Source organism: Macrotis lagotis, chromosome 4 (assembly GCF_037893015.1).
Source record: "Macrotis lagotis isolate mMagLag1 chromosome 4, bilby.v1.9.chrom.fasta, whole genome shotgun sequence".
Lineage (NCBI taxonomy): Eukaryota > Metazoa > Chordata > Mammalia > Peramelemorphia > Peramelidae > Macrotis > Macrotis lagotis.
In genome coordinates this window covers 126,136,879-126,159,733 of record NC_133661.1, presented here as the reverse complement: position 1 = coordinate 126,159,733, position 22,855 = coordinate 126,136,879, and positions in this window count along the sequence as shown.

Sequence of the window (22,855 nt, the reverse complement as noted above, 5' to 3'; positions counted from 1 at the left end):
CTGATCAGACCAGTATAAACTCAGAATGCTCTACCATGGGTTAGGCACAAATAGTCCAAGTGAACATTTGGGGTAAGACTTATCTACTAAATCATATACAAGTTAAATAGATTTGGATTTATGATGTTGGAGGGAGTTTTTCCACACTAGAAGTGCCCTATGCTAGGGAAGTCACAAATTCTTCATATCACCTACTACAGTGTCTTGAATGCTTAATTGTTCATGTTTTTTATAGAATTTCGAGATTTACAAAGCACTTTTTTCCAAAACAAATCTGTGAGGTAAATATTATTTCCTTTATTTTATAGAAGATGAAACTGAGTCTCAGGGAGTTTGTGACTTGTCCTAGGTAATACAGTAGTCTCTGACTTTCAAGTCTAGAATCTGTACCTCTACCCAACCTCCCTTTCAACTTCTTTTTACAACAACAACGTGTCTTTCTCTACTTGAATATAGTTCCTTGAGGGACTGTCTACATGTATTTGTGATCCCAGCTCTTAGCACAGTGCTAAGTAACTGTATTATAGGCACTAAAAAGCACTTATTGACTGAATAACTGATTTTTTCAATACATTTTGCTACCTTCACTTGGAATGGCAAAATATATAGTTCTTACTTCTTAACCTCTTTTGCTTCCTCTAAGCTTTGTGATTTTCTAGGTTTAGTGAAATAAGATTTGAGGTATTATTCACTGCCAAATAGAAAATGGTTAATAGAACTAGGAGAAATTAGGAGATCATACATTATTCCTACATGACTAAGGAACCACCCTCTGTGTGAAGCAATAGGCTCAGTATGGGGGAAGAGAAATTGCACCATTGGTGATGAACCTTTCCATCACCACAGTTCCTTGTAGCTGCCTGTTTACTCAGACATATCAGGTTCAGGCCATTCTGACGGTACCACTACTTAGTGTCTAAGGGTATCAAAGGCTAAGATGTGTTCAGAGATTATTGACACTATGTGGAATAGTTCTCTAGATTCCTCTATGCTCAAGTTCAGAATTCTACAAATCAGACCAAGCAGTTACCAAGTCATTCAACAAAATTTCCAGGGTTAACAGACCTTTACTAATCCCTCTTCTCCTCAAAATGCTAAAAAATTCAAAACAAAGGCTTTGATTCCCCTAAGAAAAGGTCTCTCTCTCTGGGGGCATTCTTAGTCTCCTCTGTCATCTCAACCTGACCCCTTTTGAGGAAAGAGTTGTGGAGCATATCGTAAATGACTTTTCCCTTTTCCAAAATTTTGTCATATTCTTAGCAAAATACCAACTTCCTTCTCACACTAACCATTTCTTTCCTGTCTTTCAAGCAGCTTCTAGAATCCTTCCTCTTCCTGAATAATTTTCCTTTTAATTGGCAAGAGATTGTTTATGTCCAAGGATGGAATTTCCATGAGAAACCTCCTAAATCTTTTCTTCAATTTCACATTTACACTCTCCCTCAAATTCTAATATTTCCTTATTCTCAGAACCATTATTAGCAAGGAGTAAATAGGCTTTGACACAGGATACTAACAGAGGAGAAAAGGGAGATGGGAAAATGGTAACTTTCATTGCCTCAACATGCTTCTTGTTCTTCTTCTGGCTCAAACCACCAAATATAACTTTACTCAGCCACCATTCCTGTTGTTGTGTGTCATTTTAATCATTATAACTCTTCTTGATGCCCTTTGGGGTTTTCTTGGCAAAAATTCTGATAAGTTTTGCCATTTCCTTCTCCAGCTCCTTTTGCAGATTGAGGGAACTGAAGCAATCAAGGTCAAGTGACTTGCCTAGGAACACAAAGCTAGTGTCTGAGATGAGATTTGAACTCAGATCTTCCTGACTCCAGGCCTAGAGCTCTATCCACTTTGTCACCTCCCCTGCCACCATCCTTAGGGATCTATTGATGTGACACCTCTTTCCCCAGACCTATTCCCTTCTCCCACATCCTACTGACTCTGGATTTTCTAAGCCATGGACCATTCCACCACCATAACTAGAATCACAGTTAAATTATCCTAAACCCTCCCATTCTCTATCCCTCACCTGAATTTGCCCTAGGTACCAGAATTCCTAGTCATACGTTGACACGTATATAATAAACTTACTCAACTCACTGAGTCAAAGACTCTTATTCATCATCTAGTCTGACCTCCCTCCTAAGGCAGGAGCCCTTTCTACAACATTCCCGTTGATAATTTGATCTTCTTGTCTCAAATCTCTCTCCAATCTAATCCATCTTCCATGTAGTTGCTAAAACGATTTTCCTAAAGCACAGACCACCATGTTATCATCCTGTTCAATAAGTACAATTGTATTCTAGCACCTCTAAGATCAACTATAAGTTAGCCTGGAATTTAAACCTCTTTGCAAACTGTCCCCACTCTTCTGTTCCATTCTTCTTATACATTACTGCCCTCCATCTAGTCTATGGTCCAGCCATCTACTTGCTGTTCTTCACATAAGACTCTTCATCTCTCATCTCATCTCCATTTTTTTGTACTGATTATCCCCCATGCCTGGAAGGTTCTCCTTTCTTATCGCCACCTTGGAATCTGGTGAGTTTTTCCATAATCAGTTCAAGTATCATGTTCTACATGAATCCCTTCCTGAATCCCTCCCTCCTACCCCAATCCTTACAGTTATTAGTTCCCTTTCTCCCCAAACTATATATTATTGTATCTAGTGGTTAGGTGGTGCAGTAGATAGAGCACTGGCCTTGGAGTCAGAAGGATGGGAGTTCAAATCTGGTCTCAGATGCTTGACTCCTACTAGCTATGTGACCTTGGGCAAGTCACTTGACCTCTATTGCCTTATATCCAGAGTCAGCTCCAGTTGTCCCGATTCATATCTGGCCACTGGACCCAGATGGCTTCAGAGGAGAAAATGAGGTTGGTGACTTAACACAACATCCCCCTCATTCAAATACAATTCATGTGCTGGCCTCCCTGATGTCATGATCTTCTTTGAGAATGAACAACAAATAATACATATGAACATAATTAGAATATAAGTTCCTTGGGTATGAAGTCTGTTTTGCTTTTGTCTTTATCTTTTGGACTTATCATAGTGCCTAACATATAATAGGCACTTAATTAATGCTTATTGACTGACTACTTGATGGTCTTCTCTGAACCTTTAAAAGTATTATATAGTTAATGATTCACACAATGGTAAAATAGAAGTTATTCACACATAATTAAAAAGTGATGCTTAAATGTACAAGTTTCAGATCTAAAAGAAGAAAATAGTAGCTTCTTAAAGGAAGGATTCTTAACCTTGGTATCCTTGGATTTTAAAAAATAGTTTGATAACTATATAGCAATATCACTGATTTCCTTTGCAATCATACCTAATCAATTTATTTTATGCATTTATAAACATTCTGAGAAGAAATCCAGGTTTCACTAGACTGAAAAAGGAATCTTTCATATCAAAATGTGAGGTTCTAGAGGTTCTTTTCTCTGAATAGATGAAAGGAAAGAGCATTTCAGCAAACCATAAAAGAGGAGTTATTGAGTCTACAACACTGTCTAGATAAGTTGGGCATCTCAAATTATAAGTATTTCCTAGAAATACATGGTACATCTTTATATTTGCTATTTATATGTTATCCAGAAGCATCAATTGAAACCCAAGATCAGCTCCTTAAATGTAAGTTTATAGAAAGCATAGACCTTTTTGTATAATTCTATTTGTATAACATTCAACATCCTCCATTAAAACCTCCTCTAATAACTCATTCATCATAGTGTAGAGATTACACTAAAGCTTGTCTAAACTTTTTTTTTTCTTAACCAAGCTTGAAGAGCTTTTAGTCTTGGCTTGGGTACTGACTTGCATGGGTGTTGTCCCAGGACTAGTCTGGTGAATCTCAAAAAGCATTTATTTTGTTTGCAGTAGGGTGATGAATTTTTTGGCCACAGAGACTCTTGAAGGTAGAGATCATACTGTTCATATTCCCTCCTTTATAGATGAGGAAATAAGGCTTAATGAAGTGATCTGACTTCCCTAAGATCACATTGGCAGTAAGAGGCAGACCCAGGTTTTGAATTTAAGTTCCCAGACTTCTAATCCAATGTTCTTTGTAATACAACATGTAGTGGTAGTAGGTTTTTTTGTTTGTTTTTGTTTTTATGGTAATAGTAATGGTAGCCATGAGGTCTCACAAATAAATTTCTCTTTTTTTCTGAAACAGCCCCCACCTGTTTTTGTTTCCTTCATGCTACAGTTTGCACCTTAGCACGTGACCAAGTCTACATGTGACCTTCATTTGAACATGGAGTTCAACCACAAAGATGAATCTAGGGCTCAAGATGGAAGCAGGCAAAGTTCCAGAGATGACTTTCTCCTCTGAGAATCCAGCCTTCCACTCCCCTTGAAGACACACCTTATGAAGACACAGGGAGGATAGAGAAAACTGATGCAAACAGCTGATCCACAAAACCCTACTGTGTCTACAACTTTCCCCATCGTAGCCTTTTTCTATATTTATCAGGCAATGAAGAGAAACCACGATCTGGGGAGTCATGGGGAGGGCCAGGCAGGGCCATGCCGCTGTTTATGTCTGAAATTTGAAAAGATGCACAGTGTGCTTGGGAGAAGGCGTTGCATTTAAAGGAATTTCAGAGGAGAATTCCAACCCCAACAGGTTGAATAGGTGCCTTGTCCCCTGCTTTTAGACTCTGGAAAAGGCAGGTTTCCATCTAAAGGAGACAAAATGACCTAGGGATGGGGAGAAATGTACTTGTGAGATTTCAAGTCAGAGTGGGAGTTGGCTCCCGTGGAAGTAACGAACAATTTCAAAGATGTGCTTTTGGATGAGACCTCCACTCCATCTAACAGTCCCAACCCAAAGACTTTCCTTTTCCCCTTAGCTCCCCCTGAGTAACTGTAATTCTGAGCCACCCCTCCCATTCTGACCACATTTTTACTTTATTTCTGTATATTTTCATAACTTATGTTCTTTCTTAGTTGTTCAACATGTTAATGTGTAGATGTTGCTGCTTCTTGTTTTTACGTATTTTAAGGAGAAGTAGCCATGGAATAGTGGATAGACAGCAGTACCTGAAGCAAGAAGACCTGTTCTTATCTTGCTTCTGGCATATATTAGCTGTGTGACTCCAGACAAGTTAATAAGAACTACAACTATTACCTTACATAAACTGAAGAATTTACAGAATCCAGCTCAAACTGACTCAGGAAAGCCAATAATTGCATTTTCAGGATGGACATTTATACTTCTCAAATTTGCAAACACTACAGATCTCGATTTATAGTTTTGCTGATTATTTAGACTTAAGAAAGTCATGAAGAAAATCTTCCTAATAAAGACTAAACTTTAAAAAGTGCTTCCCCAGAGAGTTACTGTTACACATTTTACCAAAATACCCCTGCATAGTATCTCTTTTTCTTTTATCTTACAACATTCCAGTGAGGTAGATTCTATTATTATCTGCATTTTATCAATGATAAAACCAATGCTAAGAGAGGATAAAAGACTTCTCCAGATTCAGAGCTAATAAGTGCTAAGGCATGATTCCTAACTCCAGTGCTCCACCCACTATTCTATGGCTGACTCTCTTTAAGGTAAAAGCTCTTTAAAAACCTCAGTAAGTACAAACAAGATTCAGACCTCAATTTAATTTCATCTGACCATGGAGCAAGTGGCAAGAAATTATATCCCCCACTAATGCTTTTAGCTGCAAACATGCAACAAAATATTAAAAGAAATCATTTGCAATAGAGAAGAGACTCTGTGGACAGTAGATTTAGAATGGAAGAAATCTTAGAGATCATGTGGTCCAACCCCTTCATTTTACAGATGAGGAAATTGAGGCCCAGAGAAGTGAAATAATTTCCTTAAGGTGGCACAGATGGTAAGAAGCAGAGCTGGATTTTGAAACTAGGTCTTCTGAATGCAGATATTTGCCACTGCACATGCTTCTATGGGAAAGGGGATCTATATTTCTCTCTGGTTCTTTCTTTGAGTGTCAGTGAGAGGAGTCATAATGTTGATTGATTCAATTTTTCTGTATCTTCCTTTTTATGTAAATATATCTCTATCTTTTCTTGTGTTCATTTATTTCTTTTTCTTTCTGGGTATCTCATTCTCACTTTTCTCACTTCATTTCTTCACTTTCCTCTTTTCCAAACTCTCCATTTTTCCCTTTACTATTTTATCTATATCTCTACCTTAAATAGTCATAGTCGACACTAAAGTTTCTTGGGAGTATTTTTGTATAAATGGCATATCACACTTTATAAAATAATTTACATACAGTCTCTCATTTGATAATCATTACAGATGTGTATATCTCCATTCTGTCAATGAGGAAACTGTGACTCAGGAAGTTTAGGTGACTATAGAAGATAGTTTCTACAAGATATTGTCTAAATTGTGGAGGAGTCAAAACCAGATAGGACATCTCAAGAGGAAACATTTTTTTCTGGACCTTTTTGTTGGATCTCCCTTGACATTTGATCAAAAAACAAGGATAGTGGTATCCCAAGCAATCTACTATGACAGTATTCTGCCTTAAGGAATAAACTAGAGATCTCTTATCAATACTATCAGATGAACTCTGTCTCTAGCTAATAAGCAATATTGAACAAATTGTCTTAAAAGATCATAGCTTTAAGAGGTTGAAATGACTTTGAAAATCAACTAGTCCAATCCCCTCATTTTATTTTTAGATATTATTTATACATTCATTTATTTATTCATTTATTTGTTTATTGACTGATGTTTTAAAATCTGGATCTCCCTATCTCAACCAGATAGGAAGTACAATGGTTACTCCCGCTGTCGATTTGCACGAAAGTTTTTTGGGTTTTTTAGTTTTTGTTATTTGCAAGGCAATGGGGTTAAGTGACTTGCCCAAGGTCACACAGCTAGGTAATTAAGTGCCTGAGGTCACATTTGAACTCAAGTCCTCCTGATTCCAAGGCTAGTGCTATATCTACCTAACTGCCCTGGCACAAAAGTTTCTGAACTGGTTCCACCTTCTGGGACAACTTGATGGCCCCTGCTGTGGGGTAGGAGGTTCATTGACTTCGCGTGAATACCGAATCAACTTTAACCCTACTACAACTCACAGTTCCAAAGCTCAAGAGATGGATCAAGAGATCCCTTAGCCTCATCCTTCCCAATAACAGGGATTCCAGGCAAGCAGCAGGACCATAGACCTGTGCCTCTACATTTAAACAACTTACTCATTTTAGATAAAAAACACAGTAAAGTACCATTCCTTGGCAGAAGTATGAAGTAGAGGAAATGACTCAGTGATTCTTTCCTGAACCTAGTCTTCCTGAGGCACCCCTTTTACTATTCATTTCCTGCTTCCTCTATCCCATGCCCTCTCTCTCTACTACCACAAGTCACTCAGGTACTCTAACTATCCTTTGCTTATCCAGAGTCTAAAACTTCAGTAAAGTTCCCCATCTGAACTTGTCTTTTTTTTTCTTTTTGTTTTAAAATTGATAAGCATTTATTTCTTTCTCCATCCCTACCTTAATTTTTTTTAAAAAAGGAAAACACATCAAGCAAAATAGATTCCCATATTGGCCATGTCCAAAAATGCATGTCTAAATCAGCATTTTTAAGTCATCTCTTTCAGGATGTAGAAAGTATTTTTCATCATCAGTTTTTTTAGTAATTTGCACATGATTACATAGCTGATTAAAGCTGAGAATGGGATTTGAGCTAAAGACATCATTGACATCCCTTTTCCTGATCCCAAGGAATTCTTCATTGCAAAGAGTCAACAAAACAGATGAGAATTGCCCAAATGTATTGCCTCTTTCCTATTCCTCTAGTCTACCAATCCTCTACCACAGGAGGCAAGAGTATTTTGCTTTAAGGTTTCATTAGTGGTTAATTTTTTTTTAATTTTCTCCTGTCTTCCATATGTGTAGTTTCTGTTGAAAACTTGTCTTACCCCTTTTCTCTCAAGCCTGAGGTAGGTTTTAGATTTTTTTGACTGCTTGCTGAAGATAAGGTAGAATTTCACAAATCACTTTCTTCAATCTGCAGTCTGACTTCAGAATTCTAATGATGATAATATAAATCAATAAAGGAAAATGTCAGTCAGGTGCCACTCACTTGGCATTTGCAACCATCAAGGACAGTATGCAATTCTTGCTGAATATGATAAATTCAATTCTAAATTTTCAGTATCTTTCTTGTGAAAAAAAGAACTAAATGTAAAAATCTATAGATTCTCAAACAAAATATTTAAGAATTTAAGATTTCTTCATTGTTGCCTTCAAATTTCTCCTTTGGTCAGTTAATTCTTATATTAAATAAATTGATCTGCAAGTAAATATTAAACACCTAAATTTTTTCTACTTATGATGCATTTTTACCTATAAAGAAGTCAAAATTCCTGTGTTTTAGGACAAAACTTAGCATTTATTAATTATCTTTCCATGCCTTCATCTCATCTGCAAAATGGACAAAATAATACCTACTTTGCTTACATGCAGAATTATCATGAGGAGAAAGTGAAAACCCTTTGAAAAGAGTGAAGAACTATTTTCAAATGAGTCATATTTATTTAGAATTATTATCACTGTAATTATTATCATTGTAATTGTTTTGTTAATTTACCACATTTTATATATTAGTCTCTACTTACATTTCCGTCTATAATTTCCACGGCACATGCCACTATTCCACTCTACTATGTCAACACTGAATCTGGTAAATTTTTCTATATATTATGTTATTATGCCCTTGAAAACAAAGATCCACAGGACTATCATACCATCCCTTGTCCATATCATGTATTTTATTTAATCCCAATAACCCTTGATAACATCATATATGTTGTTTATCACTGCTACTTTGCTTTGAGGTGAATATTTTATTTTATTTTGCAACCAGAAAAAACAACAATACAACGAGAGGAGTGTACATTTTCTCTCAGTCTCCCTGCACACTTGAAAGGGACTTAACATAAAGACTCAGATTTGAAATGAAATTCCTCATTCAAGTGAACCAGTGAGAAGAAATGTACACCTGTTATCTTAATCCCCACACCATCAAGAAGTAGATCTTAATAAGGCCACATTGACCAAATCATCATCTCAGCCCCTATAGCCAAAACTAGACTAAAATTAATCAATAAATCTTGAGTGTGTGTATATAGTAAGTGCCAGACATTGTGCTAGTTTCTAGGGACATAACAACAAAAATAATGTTGGTTGCAAGTAAAATAGGGCTACAAAGAAAGGGCATAGTAAAAATCAAACAAAAAACTTCAGCATAATAAAAAAAAGAACTTTAGATTGTTAAATTTTCAGCATGAGTCTCTGTACCATTTAAATCAGCAATCAGGGCTTGATTTATTTTTTTTGTTGATTGTCTAGACTTTAGGAAGTGATGGAGAAAATGTTCGCAATGCAGATTGAAGTTGAAAGTGTGCTAGGTGTACATTCTGGGAGGCCCCCCAGCCCCAACTCCCCAATGCTCCCTTTGTCAAACATTCAGCAGCACTCTCCTGGAAACAGACTGATCTCAGCTCTAGTCCCAGCTTCATCAAACAATCAATCAACATCAAGGAAGTGCCTCCCATGTGCCAGGCACAAATCTAAGCCATTACTTATGTTACTGTGATTCTCTGCTTCTTTCATTTCCTCACCTATAAACTAAGAGATTAGACTAAATTTAATCTCACAGGTCCACTCTAACGTATGAGAAGCCATTGAGTTCATGTTATGACATAGACTCTAGAAAGGTGATTTCATTATCATTATTAACCGAGATTATTATGTTGTACACCTTCCAAGGAATCCTGAATGATCTTGGCATATGAATTGGACATGCCCTTTTGCAAAAGATACTTAAAGGTACCATTTTGTTAGCTATTAGAACTTTTTTTTTTTGCAAGGCAACGGGGTTAAGTGGCTTGCTCAAGGCCACACAGCTACATAATTATTAAGTGTCTGAGACACAATTTGAACTCAGGTACCCCTGACTGCAGGGCTGGTGCTCTATCCACTGCGCCACCTAGCGGCCCCTAGAACTTTTTTGTAATTAAATAGCAAGTACAATGAGATTTTACATAATAAAGGTATACTCCATCATTGAAAATCATTCGCAAAAGTCTGCATATTCTTTATCTTCATCAAAAATGCTCTCAATTTGTATGCAGATAACCCTCTGAAAGGTTTTGTGAAAACAGAAGAGTAGGAATACAGGTCGGTAGTTATTGATGTCTTATAGGAACTCTTTTTAGTGTCAGTAAAGTACAAGATTTTTCTCACGGCTTTGATCTCTTCCTCTTCTTTAGATGCTTTATATTTTATAATGTTTGGATTCTTAAAATTCTGAATTTAAAACACCAAAAAAATCACGCCCCCAGAAAAACCATTTTCACATGCATTGCCAAATACAAAGTGGACTGTATATGTAACCATGAGTCTTTATTTCATTCTTCTTACTTTTTAAGAAAGTATAAAAAACATTTAACACATTACTTTCAAAACTGCCCTGCTTGTCTGTACTCCTTTTTTTGAACTTTCGTTTTCTCTGTGCATCTAAAACTGTTTCAAAAACACCAGTTTTTGCCATTGATATTGTTAAACCGCTCCCTTTCCTTCAACTTCTCCCCCAGTTTAAAAGAGAGAAAAAATATAACAAATAAGCACAGTCAAGAAAACATATCCACAGGAACAATTTCCAAACATGTTTATAGCAACAATGTCCAAAAAATATGCCCTTTTATGTACCTTAAATCCATTACTTCTCTCTCAGGAAGTGGTTAATATGCTGCATTATAGACTCTCTGGAAAAATGATTGCTCACTGCATGAATGAAAGAATAAACCACAAATAGCATAGAAGATACTCATTTGACTGAGAAATATTGGAAGTCATATGCTTATGGCATCAATATTGATTATTAATGGCTCATAATTATTTAGAATTTTCTTCTTAACACATTTTTGGATAGATAGTACAAATATACTTATGTCCATTTTACAGAAGAAACTGATACCCATAAAAACTATGACTATTAATGACAGAACCTGAACTCAAGCATTTGTTAGATGATAATACAATAATATTAATATCAGGTAGATTAATAATCTATTAAATATAGCCACACTCAAAAAGTTTAATATATGGATTTGTATATGCCTAGAAGGGAATCTCTTATAGAGTCCCACATCATGCCCTTGACCCTGCCATATTCCACATTTTTACCGCTGATTTAGATAAAGATATGCTCATTAATTTTGCAACTGGAAATGATAGTTAATATATGATACAAGACAGAATGGAAATAGAAAATTATTCTCAGCAGGCTGGAATGTTGGGCCAGATGCAAGAAAAAGAAATTTAACTTAGATAAATATAATGTACTACATTTAGACTTTTTTAAAAAAAAATCAGTTACACAAGTTCTTGATGGAGTTCTGCTTAGACAGTGGTTCATATAACAAAAATGGGGGCTGAAGGAAAAGAGAATAAATTGCTACAGGTTTATATATAAGCCTATAGTGATGAAGGTGCCAACCTTAGGTTACATTAGAGAAGGAAGGTCTTCAAGATGGTAGAAAATAAGTCTCACTGTACTCTGTGCTGATTACACCACAGCCAGAATACATGTTCAGTTTGGGTTGATACATTTTTAAAGGGATTTTGACAAGTTAGAAACTTAGAAGAATGAGACCTGAATAGTAAGGGATTTGGAAACCAGCTACAGGGTGATATTTGAAAGAAATTCCTATTTACTAATTGGACCTATTAAGCAGTTTGGCCTAGAGAAAAGATGACTTTTTAACATCTTTTAAGATATTAGATAGCCATTTTCAAATATTTGATGTATTTAGTATCTGGTATGTGTATCTTTCCACATTCTTTCAGAGAAAGTATGAAAAGAATTGTTTTGTTTTGCTACAGAGGACAAAACTATGGACTAATATGTTGATTTTAAAGAGAATCAAAGGTCAATTAGAATATTCCAACAATAAAACCAGCATAAGACCTTTAATTAGTAAGATCTATCACTTTAAATATTGAAATACAACCAAGATGATCATCTATCAGAAATGAAGTAGAAGAAATTCTTGAACTGGATGATCAATTGTACTAAATCATATCTAAGATCCATTCCAACATTAATATTCCAGGATACAAAGGTATTTAAGTTGAGTGAGAACTTTGTAATAATCTTTATTATTCTTTAGCTATCTTTAAGAAGAAAAATCACTCTGGGGAAAAAGTTACCTTTGGGAACTAGTATTGAGTATTCTCTAATACTTTAAATAAATATTCTCATTGTTATTCTTTAATCTTGAAAATAGGTAATGTCTTAATTTTACATATGCGTAGTTTGCTTAAGATTAAAAAATGTTGTTACAATACTAGATTTAGAAGTGAAAGGTCGTTGAGTCCAAGCCCATCATTTTACAGATGAGAAAACCAAAGTCCATACCTATGAAGAGATTTAGCCTATGTCACACAGGTGGAAAAGGTGGGATTTTAAGCAGATGCATGCTTTTCCCACTGCACCATACCACAGTCAGGCTAGTACCACAAAGTAAGCTATGCAGATTCCAATTCTACCCATGTACTCCACAGTTTCCAGGAAGGGCATACTATTCTAGAGCACTTTACTCTCCCCCTGCTGGAAAAATGCAAAAAATACAGACTGAAGGCCACTGAAAACCATTCTTTCACCTTTGAGGGCAGCCTGACTCTATTGATGACCACAAGACTGTCAACTTGTTGGTGGGTTGCAGAGCCACACTGTCTCTTCATGAAGTGTATCTTTCACCAGCCTGTCTCCAGACTCATCTGTATTCTGACTGAGATTCTCAGCAGTAAGCTACAGGAAATCTGACCCAGCTGAAGAGTTGAGTCTCTCAAAAAATCCTCTCTCAGAAACCTTCCATAGCTAGTTCTGAACCCCGAGAGGCAGCATAAAACAATGGAAGTCAGAGCAGCTAGGTTCAAATCCCAGTTCTATCATTCAGAATTTATATGAATTTAAGCAAACTTCTCTGACCCCTCTGGATTAGGGGCTAGACTCTATGAAGCTCAGTGTCCCTTACAAATCTGGAATTATAAAACTAACCAGGAATTCGCAAATCTTCTTCTTCTTTTTTTTTTTAGGATTTTTGCAAGGCAAATGGGGTTAAGTAGCTTGCCCAAGGCCACACAGCTAGGTAATTATTAAGTGTCTGACACTGGATTTGAACCCAGGTACTCCTGACTCAAGGGCAGGTGCTTTATCCACTACACCACCTAGCCACCCGCAAATCTTTTTTAGAGGGGAAAAAGTAAAGTCTCTCTATTGTCCCTGAAAAAGGTAGTGAATAGTTTTCCTTCTTTTCCTCCTCTCCTTCACACTTTCCTTTCTCCTGTTCTATTAGTTCCCTCTTAAAATGTCAACTTGGTTTCCACTTTTCTGAGGAATGAGCATCATTCCACTGAAAGTGCTAATTCACTCTGTGTGATTTTCTGAGCTATGACGGGTTTGGTCTGTGAGAATTGGATCTCCTTGTGGTCAGAGGTCCAGTAGGAACCTAAGGATCTGGCTTAGGGTCCTCCAGAATTATCCAACAGGTCTTCTTCTTCAGTATATTCCTCCTCCAAATAAGGAGTGTGTCCCATTAGTCTATCCGTGATGTACTAGAAGACTCAAGAAATTACCAAATCACAGAATTTCTGTATTGGAAGGTACCTCAGAGGCCATACGTGGCCAAGAATCTCCACTACAACATTCCCAACAAGTGGTCATCCAGTTTTCACTTGAACTCATTCACTCTCCAAGCAATTCAATCCACTTGTGAACGAAGCTATTATAAGGAAGTTTTTACCTTAGAAACCTAAATTGAACTCTGCAGTTTCCATTCAGTGTTCCTCTGGCTAATTTTGCTCTCTAGAGCCAAGCTGAACAAGTCTAGTCTTCCTCTAGCATGGCAGCCTTCAGCTATTTAGAGACAGCTACCTAGTCTCATATCCTCCCCAATGCCCAAGTCGTCTCTTCTCTAGACTAAACATCCTGAGTTACTTCAATTGATCAAATGATTAATCCCCGTGCATTTATTAAGTGCTTACTATGTCAGACACTGATATAATAAATACAAAGAAATTTGAAGTAGAGAAGGCACTAGCCGCTGGGGGAGGGGTGGTGGAGGCAAGGATAGGAGGTCAGTAAAGACCTCTGTAGCAGGTAACCCCTGAGTCTAGCTCTGCAGGAAACTGGGTATTCTGAGAGATGGAAGCAAGAAGCCAGTCTCTCCCATTTGGCTTTATGAAGAGCCTGAATATAGGCCTGAGGACAGAAGATGGGAATGTCCTATAGGAGGAAAATCCAGGTCTCTATTTGGCTGGACCACAGAATACAACAAAGGCAATAATGAATCCTATCACCAGGTTGTTGTGGTGAATAGAACACTAAGACTTGGAATCAGAAAGACCTGGGTTAACTCCTGCCCCCTGATAACTGTATTGGTTGTGTGATTTCAGACAAGTCGTTTAATCTTTCTAAGTCTCAGTTTCTTCATCTATCAAATAATGGACTAGATGGGCTCTAAAATCCCTTTCAGCTCTGACTCTATGGTTCCTGAGTCTTCTGGTTGGCTCCAGCTGATCAGCATCCTGGCTAAGTCTCTACAGGTTATCCTAGTCCTACGTATGCCTTTCTGATCTCCGCTTACTCTTGCCTCAATTTTCTCATCACCACGGTTTTTTCCTTTCCTTTGAGCTAGCTCCCAGCATAGTATCTATCCCCAGGCACCTCTCCAGCCCCAACCCCCGAGCTCCTTCCCTTCTCCGAACTGGTTCATCATGGCCTGAAGCTGGAGGGTCCCTTCATCTCATCCACTCCCCATCCCAAGTCTGAACACTCGGACTCAGCATTCCCTGCACAGATTCCTTCTTTCTTTTCCCCTCCCTCCCCCATTGCCCTCAGTCACACAGATAAACCACAGCGGAGTTGCAAACTTTCAGGAGGCTACGGGGTTATGCCCATTTTCAGCTGCTCAGAAGTATGGTAATTCCCATTCAGACTGCAGTGCTATTGACTGCAATGCAGACACAGTTACTATAACGCTTTCCTCACATCCCTTTCTTAATTAAGTTGATCTCTTAATTTCACACCCTCCCCTGGATAACACCTCGGCCCTCCCCCCCGCCCCCGGCTTAAATTCATCTTTTTTTTTTCCCCTTTTCTTTTTTTTTTAACACCCCCCGGCGCCGCTGGGCCAGCTGTGGATTTCCAAAGGGAACTATCAGAGCCCTCCTCAGCGCTCCCTTTTTGCAGTTCAGAATCCTTTCCCCCCTTCCCCCTCCTTGTGCTCCCCCTCCCCTCCCCCAGGAGGGAGGGTTTTTCCTTCTTCCCTAACACCCTCCCATTCCTCCACCCCCACCTCCACCCCCACCCTATGTGTCATTTCCCTCGATGCCTGCCTGCCTACCTACCCTAAGTGCGCTAGAGGTGGATCCCCGAGTACACAGTGTGCCAGGAGGTGCCTTAGGAGGCTGACAGGAGGAGTCTTAAAGGTCTCCCTTTTCAGCCACTGGCAGTGATCGGACGCTGGGCTGGAGGGCTTTGGAGAAAAGAAAAAAACCCAGAAAGACCTTTTAGCTCTCTTTCCCGATCACGACCAGGACTCTGACCCTGCTGCTTCTCTTGCTGCTGTCACCGACGGAAAAGAACCTGGGAACATCACACTGGGTGGGGAGGGATTTGGGCTTTCTTCTAAAGAGGCGGAGGGGGAGCGCCAAAATTAAAGGACAGAAACACCTCTCTGGAGTCTGTGAAGAGGCGGTCTTCGGGAGCAACAAGGGACGGACTTTTCATCATCCTATGACCCAAAGGAAAGCTGAAATTGCTCTGTCAGGTGTATGGGACTTAACTTCTTGAACTGCGCTGTAGTGTCTAAGGTAACGCCTTCTCTCCTCTGTCCTCTCTCCTCTTTTCTCTTCCCCGAGGCTCTCGCCTTTGCCTGCGCTCCGAACGCACTCGTGGCTTGGAGCTCAAGCTGATTGGCTCCTTCTCCACTTTGGGGAAGAGGGAAATTTGGGAGCTGCCAGTTTCTCCAACCTACTGGTGCATTTCAGAGGAAGCAAACTCGGCGCTGAGAGGAGGGATGGGGGTGGTGGCCGGTGTCCTGTGACTAGGCAGGAGCCGGTGCTTGGTGTAGAGAATCCCCAGCTATCGGCTTGTTTTGGTTTTTTAACTTGATCCTATTCTCAACCAGAGTGGATGAGAGATCAGAGACATAGAAAGAAAGAGTCAGACTGACAGACGGACGGACAGGCAGGGAAACAGAGTCAGAAAGAGAAGGACCCAGAAACAGACACAAAGATCCAGATAGAAAGAGAGGGGACTGATGGACGAACAGAACTTAAATGTCACAAATTTATTAGGCTTCTGATAGAAGAAAATGAAGTTTCGCTCTACAGATTAAGGAGGATAGAGAAAAAGACCCTTCACTCCAAATTCAAGGGAGTTGCATTTAATCCAAGGGTCTGCTGGGTCTGTTTAGGAATGGACAAACCTCTCCCTCTTTCTATTTACTTCATCTGCCAAGAAAGTAAGGAAATAAAGAAATCAAAAGGTTCTCAAGGGCTCAATAAGAACAGATCTCTGCCAAAAAGGAATGGGGGGGGGGGGGGAAGATGGAGCAAAGGTATTGATGGGCAGGCGAGCATGTAGGAAAAGGAGTACTGATCTCCTAGGAAGGACATAGGACTTGCCTATATAAAATCTCCCATGCTTATCGAGAACTTCCTTTTGGTCATACAATTTAGGAAAGAGAAAGGGCTAAGTTTCCCTCAGACTTGATTTTCAAGCTAAGAGAGAACTTTTCTCATTCTGGCATTGCCTACTCATTTTAAAAAACGACCTTATAGGTGAACACTGTGGGGATCTGGTATTCACTCTGCATGGTTGTTAGGTTTCAAGAGCCAGGATCCGAACCTAAGTGCAATATTTATATCCATGTAATTACAAGTTGTGTCAGAATGGGGTTCAACAGTAACTTATATTATTAATGAATTCTGTCATCTCATATTTCAACGGGCATGTAAACTCAAGCATGGAGGGGAGGGCAGTGTAAGACAAAAATGTTACAAAATAGGACAAAATGTTTTTGCATTACCTCCATCATCCCTACCTCTGACTCCTAGAGTGGGTGGGAAGGATTTAAAGATGCAACCCTTTAACTCCTAGAGTTTAAAGTTAGAAAGAGTTAGAGGATCTGTGTTCAAATCCTACTATTGATACTTCTTTCCTTTTTTGACTTTGGGCAAAATATTTGAGATACCATGCCTTAGTTTTCCCATTTGCAAAATGAAAGGGTTGGACAAGATGACCTCTAAGCTCCCTTCCTAAATAAGATTTATAACTAGCTTTTCTATGACTTGCTAGTGCCTTCTGTAAAAGTGGGCAAGATAGTGTAGGATGGGTGAAGGAGGCAGGAGCATCTGCTACTGAACTCCTTAGAATAAAAGTGCTACAAAAAATGAAAGGAAATACTGGGGTATCAGGCATGTTCAGGATGGGTGTCTCTGAAAACAGAACATAATGTGAAGTTACCCTAGTTTTTGAAAATATTTTAGTGCAAAGAGACTAAATTTTCTTAGAACAGAAAACTTCTTTCGTGGAAAATACCCTCATTTTAAAAAAAATAAGCACCTATTCTATTTAAGGTCATTTGCTTTTTCCAGCTTTTGAAATTGAAGTTCCTAGTGGAAAAATATTAAAATTAGATTATTTTCTCTATTATTCTTTTTGTGGGAAATCTGCTTGATGTATTGGTCAGCAAACTGAAAGTATGAGGAGCCCAGAGAGAGAAAAATGAGTCTCCAAAATCTTTTTCCCTGCCATATTCCTCCACTGTGCTTTTACAAGTGCATTATATCCTCTAATTTTACACATTCACACCTAACTCAGCAAACACATTGATTTCACACATCCCATGTCCTCCATCCAGATATACAAGCATAGGATCATTGATTTTTGAGTTGGAAGGGACATTAGAGTCATCTGCCCAGACCAACTCCCTCACTTTACAAATGAGGAAACTGAGACCCAGAAAAGCCACATAAGTAGTGACTGTAAGTAGACTGTAATTGAAACCAACCAAGGTTCTCTGACTCCAAAACAGTACTATTTCCACTTAATTACATATATGAAATATGTATATGTTTATATAATTTATATGTATATATACCTATATATAGCTGTGTATAAAGATTACATATAGATTAGTAACATATAGATGAGAGCTACAAATCTTCACAAATGGAGGCAGTTTCATGTAAAATTCCTCCCAGAGATTCAGAGGTTCAGACCCTTTCTACACCAAAATCATAGATCTGAATCCATATAACTGTGGAGTTAACTTAAAAAATGAGAGAGAAAGAGAGAGAGAGAGAGAGAGAGAGAGAGAGAGAGAGAGAGAGAGAGGTGATCATATATTTGTCCAACATCCACATCGTCCCATCCAATTCCATGTTCATGAATATGCTTTATAAGAATACCCACATAAATATTACTCACACTCATTTCTTTCAGCCAGTACACCCATTCATTGATCACACATTCCCAGACCACATTCATCCCAAATACACATATCCGGCTGCAGCACACTCATTTTTGCCATGAATCTCACCTGCACACTCCCTGGAAAGTTAAATTGCCCTCCATATTCCAAAAATGAGCTTACCAGAAGCTACTCATTCCTTCTTTTCACACTTTCCAAGGTGGCCTGGGTCGTTCCCAAGAAACCCTTTCCAGAGGCTCCCCCTTTCTGATGGCCTTTAAGGACCAGACTAGAGAGTGACCAAATAGGACAGTGTTTCATTTACATCCTACATGGGCTATCCGATCTCTGACATGGGGAACTGAGTAGATGTTTTCCCTGTCACTAAGAATTCTTGGCTAGTGTCAGAGATACTGAGGCCCCTTTGCTGTTCTTGTGAAGACAGCCAGGCCAGGATGACCAGCTGGTCCCCAGGAACCTCTGCTTAACTCTTTCTTGTCTAGAGCTTATGAGTTTCTATTTCTTGGTTTGGGAACTGAGACAGCTATCTAAGTTGTGGGCATGCTGTGTGTGTGTGTGTGTGTGTGTTTGTGTGTATTTGTATGTCTGTCGGGAAAAAAGAGGAAGATGAATCAATAAAATCAATTGCTCAGAGAAAATGTAGAAATATACAGAAATGTAAAGGAAATGTAGAGGAAAATCTTGGGGAAAACTTCATGGATTACCAAGCTGAGTGAAGGACAAGAGGTTCATAAGAAAGGTCTCTTCTCTATGTTATTATGCTTTTTCTGTGTGTATTATTTAGCACTGGTACCTTTTCCTCATTTTTCTTTAATATTGGACACTTCTTTTTGTTTTTTTGGTCTTAATCACATCAGAACTGTGAGTTAAGGGGAAGGGTTGCCACTATTTGAGATATCCCCCCATAGCAAGGGCTTCCTGCTTCCCCTCATCGCTCTATAATCCTTATTGGGCTCAATAAGTTCAATGATTGCTGGGATTCTTACCCCATCCAAGCCTATCTTTTCCAAAGGTGATAAAATTCTGTTTAGGTAGATTCTGGGGGGAACCACAAGGCAACTTAGTGGCTATAGTATAATCTTTGATTTCACGGCTGTTAGAAAGGGAGAGAGGAGGGATAGAATGAAGGAGGGAGATGGGAGAAAACGGTTACTCTTAAAAAAAAAAGTTGAATCCAGGGCAAGAACGGAAACTGTAGAGTTTACTTTTAAAAACTCAGTGCCTCCTTGTGAACGAGCAGAACAGTCCCATCTGTGTGTGTGTGAGGGGGGGAGGAATCTGTGGCTCCGTCTGTGTGTATAAGGGAGTGTGTATGTGTGTGAGTGGCCCTCTTTCCTCACTCTCAATGGACTTACAGTATAACCTAAAGAAGCTTTTTGTTAAACTTATGAATAGATGGATTTGGGGCGTGTAATGTGGGGCATCAAGATTTGGAGATTTGTTTCCCACTGAGGTTATTTTTTTTTCCTTTTAAGACCAAAAAGAAAAAAAAAATCATCTCTCCCCAAGTAAGGGCTGTTCTTTGGGGGTTGTTTTTTTCCTATCTTTCTAAAGGTGATTTGAGACTGAGGATGAGAGTCAGAGAAGGTTCTAAGAACATCTGGTTTCAGCCCTGAACACTATTGCTTATTAATTTGAAATACTAGGGTGACTATCACCTTACCCCTTTTAATAGTCAGATGTATTTTCTGGTTGTCTGTGGTGGAAAATTCCTATGACTGAGCATGAGTCTAGGGTCTTAGGAATACCTAGGCTATGATATTGTGGATAGAGGACTAGTTCTGGAGTCTAGAAAGTCTGAATTTGAATCCTGCCTCTGGTGTATATCAATTTATGTGATCATAGACAAAACATTTAACATTCCTGAGTTTTAGTTTTCTCAATTTTTAGTTGAAGACAATACCTATAGTGCCTACCTAATAGGATCTTTATGAAGCTCAAAAAATAATGAATGTAAAGTACTTTGCAAATCTTAAAGCACTATTCAAGTTTCATTTATTGCAGCTATTATTACTTAAAAGAAATTTGCTCTGAGTCTCATATTTTCCCCCTTAGCCCCTCCCCACCCCATAGATTCCTTGAGAATAAGTTACTCAAGATAGTACTACATTTTTTGGGTCCTGGGGGCAAGAGTCCTAGCTCACAAGTTATATAAAAGGACACCAAGGAAGAAACAAAATGGAGAAATAGCCTCCCTGAAGAGACCAAGAGAGTAGAGGTATAAGAGGAAGGTCAATGAGAAGGCTCATTCTTACAAATCTTCTAATGTAGACTTCTCCTGCCTAGAAGTTTCCAATGAAGTATTTCTGTTGGCAGAAATGTAAAGAAGTCATGGGGTGCTGGCATTCAGAAATGCAGAGGTGGAAGAGGATAGGAAGATATTGGAATCCAAGAAAGGAAGAGATGCTAAATAATATGTTTGTAGAAGTTCTTAAATGTCACAAGTAATATGTGTTTTGTCTGATAGTAGGGATTTGCTGAATGTTGGTCAAGCCAACCCTATCCTTCATTCCTGTTTTCTTTTGCTTAGGAACCCCAGACACAGGAATTCAGATGAATTCCACTGGGAAGTGCAGATTTGAGCAATTATTCCAACATTTGCTCAAAGTAAATTGCTTGGTAAACTCTTTGAGGTATCTTTCTTTGTTACTTAATCTGGATTTCTTTTGTTCTTATTATGACTGGAAAGGGACCAGAGACGAGATATGCTTAGAAATTGTAAGGGGAAAACACTGTGGGCCAGGCAATAGATACCCAAGCCTGAGTAGTGCAGACACTCAAGTCCAAATCAGGTCAGTCCAACCACAGATCCTCCATTTTTCTTCCCACCCAATGAATGGAGGTGTACTCTCTCTAAGAGGACAGCAGCCAATGTGGGAATCAAATAGATATCTTGGAGGGTGAATGGTGGCCCTCAGAAATCTAGTAAAATAGATTCCTCCCTCTAATCTATAAATACAATATAACAAAAGCTTTAAAAATGCCTATATGGTTGAGGCATTATGGCAAGTACACAAATGTTGACTGAGTTCCTACTGAATGTATGTCAGATTTGTCTACAGGATTTGGGGCTTCTATAATTTATTGCAAAGAGCATTGCATATCAAAAAAAAGGATTTTGAACTTTATTTGGGAAGTAATAGAGAGTCATTGAAGATTCTGGAACAGAGACATGACATGAGTGGAAATTCTTAGGGCTCTTCTCTAGTAGCTGACCTTCAGGGTTACAGTATCCTGCTTCCAACCTCTAGCCCAAAGTGGAGTTAAATATTTAGCCTTCTGTTGGTCTCTGAAGAAATAAGAGACTTTCATATTTTTTCTATCTTTTTCTTCTTGGCCTGTGGCATAGATCTTATTCCCTAGATATCACTTTTCCTGTCCCTGAATTATAGTCTATTCACATCAATCACTCAGTCATTCAACAGGTATGTATTAAGTATCTTCCATGTGCCAGGTTCTATGCAAGGTGCTAGGATACAGATATAAAAGTGAGATATAAAAGAGCTGATCTCTAGAGAGATCACTTGTTCTGGACAGTTGCTCAGTACTTCAGGTTTGGAAGGACAACCTGCCCTTCCCTCTAAAATCAGACAGATGGACAGAACAGTGGGGGAAGGACTGAAGACCTTGCAACTGAATATGTGAGAGACAACTATTTACAATCAACCTTTTAAGTCTTCCTTCAACAATAAAGCAAAGTGGAGCGGCTAGGTGGTGTAGTGGATAAAGCACCGGCCTTGGAGTCAGGAGTACCTGGGTTCAAATCCGGTCTCGGACACTTAATAATGACCTAGCTGTGTGGCGTTGGGCAAGCCACTTAACCCCATTTGCCTTGCAAAAACCTAAAAAAAAAAAAAAAACAATAAAGCAAAGTGAGAGCTGCCCCTTAAATACACATAAACTCACACACTCACTTATATGTAGACATATACATGTATCTCTCGGGTTTCCTTTTGGTGACTTGTTTCTCTTAATCTTCACCTTAATCTTATTTTATCTGGATAAAAATGTTAATACTTAAAGAGAGGTACTCAGAATACCTTTTGACTATGTATCCTCAAGTCTAACACAAAGCTTTGCACAATAAATGTTTGCCAAATTGAATCCAAGTGAATTCTCCCCCACATATTTTTCTCTTCCCCACTCTACTAACCAAATTACACCATCTATACCTATACTCTACTTGCTTTCCACAGTGATTAAATTTATTCTCATGGATTCACTTATTACCTCTCTCTCTCTACATATATATATATATATATATATATACATATATATATATATATATACATAGTGTGTGTATAGCCCAAATCAATAGTGAGATAGGTAGATAGATTACATA